General features: G+C 30.2%; 1 non-coding gene across 1 annotated transcript; it reads left to right on the top strand.

Moving 5' to 3' along the window:
• The first annotated feature begins 2,061 nt into the window (after positions 1–2,061).
• LOC139874044 (small nucleolar RNA R71) lies at positions 2,062–2,168 on the top strand. Its single transcript, XR_011767747.1, has one exon. It is a non-coding gene; the product is annotated as a small nucleolar RNA R71 (small nucleolar RNA).
• Positions 2,169–4,376: the final 2,208 nt, after the last annotated feature.

Here is a 4,376-nt window from a genome sequence, read left to right as displayed (position 1 = left end):
AAATATGTGATACAAACATATTTTACTACGTGTAATAAATTACTTTAATAATACCTATCATATTATCTTTATAATATTAAATGAACTCTATAAATTTTATTACTTAATATATATAAAAGTATATTTTATTATTTAAATTTTAATATAAAATTTTATTTATTAATAAATGAATTATATTATTTACTCTAAATCTTTTAAAAATATTTAAAAATATAAAACGACGATATTTAAACTATATATTAATCATTTATAGATTTTTGGAAATCATTTTGAGTCAAATTGACTTTTGTTGACTTTTGCATATTAGTCTCGAGCATTAGGATTGTGGTACACTATGACTTAACCTAAATTGTTCGACGAATATTAACCAACATATAAATATACATAATTAATTTAGGTTCGTGAAGTCGAGGCCAACCCTGCATTGTTCAGTTGTTCAATGTCGTCATATGTATTTTTACTACAAAATACAGTATTGTGAGTTTCATTTGCTCCCTTTTTAAATGCTTTTGCAATATATATTATTGGGACTGAGAATACATGCGCTACTTTTATAAATGTTTTACTAAATAGACACAAGTAATCGAAACTACATTATATGGTTGAATGATCGAAGCCGAATATGCCCCTTTTTACTTGGTAACCTAAGAATTAGTAAACTAGTCTACTAATTGACGCGAATCCTAAAGATAGATCTATTGGGCCCAACAAACCCCATCCGTTGTAGCGGATGTTTTAGTACTTCGATGTTGTTTTATCATGTCTGATGGATGTCCCGGAATGATAGGGGATATTCTTATATGCATCTTGTTAATGTCGGTTACCAGGTGTTCAATCCATATGAATGATTTTTGTCTCTATGCATGGGACGTATATTTATGAGAACTGAAAATGAAAATCTTGTGGTCTATTAAAATAATGGAAATGATTATTTATGTTAAACTAATGAACTCACCAACCTTTTGGTTGACACTTGAAAGCATGTTTATTCTCATGTATTAAAGAAATCTTCCGCTGTGCATTTGCTCATATTAGAGATATTACTTGGAGTCATTCATGACATATTTCAAAAGACGTTGCATTCGAGTCGTCGAGTTCATCAAGATTATTATTAAGTCAATTATAGTTGGATATATTATGAAATGGTATGCATGTCGTCAACTTTCGATGTAAAGAAAGATTGTCTTTTAAAAACGAATGTAATGTTTGTAAAATGTATCATATAGAGGTCAAGTACCTCGCGATGTAATCAAATGTAATGTATTCGTCCAGATGGATTAGGACGGGTCTCTACAAGGTAGACTCCCTGGTTTTCTTTCACCTATCAACCTTGCTAGGTTACTTACTTCTTGTTACAAATTTTGGATTGAAGCTTGTTGATTTCTAAATGCTTAAGCATTTTGTTCATTCGTTTATTTCTGAGATGTGAAAAACTGAGTTTGAGATTCAACTAGTTTTGACATCATATCTTCTAAATTTGGCTTTTTATCATCGGTTTGTGGTGGTTTAATTGGAAAAATAGGTCTTTGCTGGTTGTAAGTATTATTAGATACTTGTTGATTGCTAGGACCTTATTGATTGTTGTATGGAACATTTCGGTTATAATTCTGATTTTGATTGTAGTTTGGTCTTAGCGGTTGATAATTATTCTGATAATTATTTCCAAGCCTTTGGTTCATGTATGAAACATTCTCTCTTTGTTCCATTGTTTGTTCAATATTGAGACAATCTTTTGTCAAATGTGGTTCTCCACACTGTTCACAACTAATTCGTATTGCATGAATATCTTTAGTCATCTTTTCCATTCGTCTTTCGAAAGCATCTATCTTTGTGGAAATGGAATCAAAGTCATGGCTAGAATCGGCTCTAGCCGCTTTAGATGATCTAACGATGTCTTTTTCTTGATTCCACTCATGTGAGTGGGAAGCAGTGTTATCAATAATTTTGTAAGCATCAGTTGCGGTTTTCTTCATAATGGAACCACCAGCTGCTATGTCGATGTCTTTTCGTGTAGTAATATCGCATCCTTGGTAGAATATTTGTACTATTTAATAAGTGTCTAAACCATGTTGAGGACATCCTCTCAACAACTTTCCTAATCTTGTCCATGCCTCATATAGAGTTTCATTTGGCTTTTGCGTAAACGTAAACATTTCTCCTTGAAGTCTCACGGCTTTAGATGCCGGAAAGAATTGTTTAAGAAACTTTTCAACTAAGACATCCCATGTATCAATCGCCCCTTCAGGTAACGATTCTAACCAATTTTTGGCTTCTCCCTTTAAAGTCCAGGGAAATAATATGAGATAGATCTGTTCATCCTCAACTTCTCTGATTTTGAATAGTGTACAGATCCTATTAAAGGTACGAAGATGTTCGTTTGGATCTTCCTTCGGCGCACCACTAAATTGGCCTTGATTAGTTACTATATGTAGGATTTGTCCTTTAATTTGATAATCTGGCACATTAATGTCTGGTTGAGTAATTGCATGACCTTGGCCAGTGCGTTTAGCCCTCATTCGGTCTTCCATACTTAGAGGTTCCAGATTTTCCATGATTGAATTTGTTGAATCTGAATCATTAGAGGATTCTGACTTAATGGTTTCTTCCTCGACAATCTCTGGATGAGTAATTTGTGGTTCAGGAGGAATGATTAGTTGTTCAGGATATCTGAATTGTCCCTGAATATCTTCCAGGTTCTCAATTGTGAGGTCGGGTTCAAAAAATGGATTATCAGAAATTTGAATTGGAGTACTTGGTCGACTAGATGACGATTCTAAAGAAAAATCAACGGAGACAACATTGGCTAAATGTCTTGATCGAGTTACAGGTGGTGAACGTATGAAAGGTGGCGAACGTTTTGCTCGGTGAATTCACTGAATATCCTATTAGTTATAAAAATAAAAAGTATATAAAGCTATCAAATTATAACAACCCTCACTTTTTGACTTCTGAAATTACTGAAATGACCCTAGGGTTTACTGTCTGACTATACGTATTAATTATTTAAGGGTTGTTATATACACAATCAATTTTACGTTGACCAAATAATAAATTTTTATTCGACACTCACTGCAAATTAAAATTTATGCATTTCAGTAATATTATTTATAACTATTAATCTATAAGTAATAAATAAAAAGTGACATTTATATAAATAATAAAACAATTGGGAACTAAATAAAAATAAATACAAGTCATGAATTAGTAAAAAGAAAATAATACTTATCATGTAGTAAATGTAAATAATAATAATAATAATAATAATAATAATAATAATAATAATAATAATAATAATAATAATAATAATAATAATAATAATAATAATAATACTAATAATAATAATAATAATAATAATAATAATAATAATAATAATAGTAATAATAATGAGACTAAAGAATCTTAAACAATTACATCCTTATGTTGACTAAAAATAAAGTATAAACTAGTACATCCTTATGTTGACTAATTATAAACTAGTACCACCTTTTATTGACTAAAAATTATAAAACAAAATAAAATCATTAGTTAGAACATCCTTATGTTGACTAACACTCTAATACTTGCACTATATAAACACTCCTAGACTCCTAGTTTCTCATTCACAAATCACACCAAAATCCTCTCTCAAAAACAATCTCTCCCTCTCCCTCTCTTGTGGTATTCGGATCTTCAAGCTTGTTCTTCGTGTTCTTCAAGAATCTTCAAGGAGTTCTTCAAGATTTTCAAGGCTTTGATCTTCCATCTTCATCGTGTTCATCTTTTCTTTGTTAATTATCTTGAATCTTCAAAGGTATAACATAAACCCTAAACTATTTACATAAACTTTAATCTTTGTTAATTCATATTCATATTATAAACTTGTTATTCATAAGTATATACATAAACACACCTAGATTTATATATACATATATACATGTAAAAAAATATATTTATATATATATATACATATATATACGAATTATATATACATATACATATTAAAACCTTAAACCCTAATACTACTTATACTAGTACTTAACATGTATACACTATTACTATTACTAGCACCTATAACCTACTACTTATATTGTAGCACAAAAACTTTTTGGGATATGTATTAGAGATGTATAGATCTTCGAACTTTCTTGACGAATGGTTTCTACGAGATTCTAGGCAGAGGGTTTGGATTTCTGATTTAAAGGGTCCTATGGCTCAAGCCCCTAGATCTAAATTAGCCATTCGAAGGGAAAGGGGTGATTGGAAGCTTATCTAATACAGCAAGTATCCTAAAATGGAAAACACTCATAAAAGTAGAAACTCTCTAGTCATAGAAACTTAGTAAAATAAGAAACTTTCTAAAAATGAAAACTTTATAAAAATAGTAACTTACTAGGAAT

The sequence above is a fragment of the Rutidosis leptorrhynchoides genome, chromosome 10, assembly GCF_046630445.1.
Source record: "Rutidosis leptorrhynchoides isolate AG116_Rl617_1_P2 chromosome 10, CSIRO_AGI_Rlap_v1, whole genome shotgun sequence".
NCBI lineage: Eukaryota > Viridiplantae > Streptophyta > Magnoliopsida > Asterales > Asteraceae > Rutidosis > Rutidosis leptorrhynchoides.
This window is presented reverse-complemented; position numbering and strand designations above follow the sequence as displayed.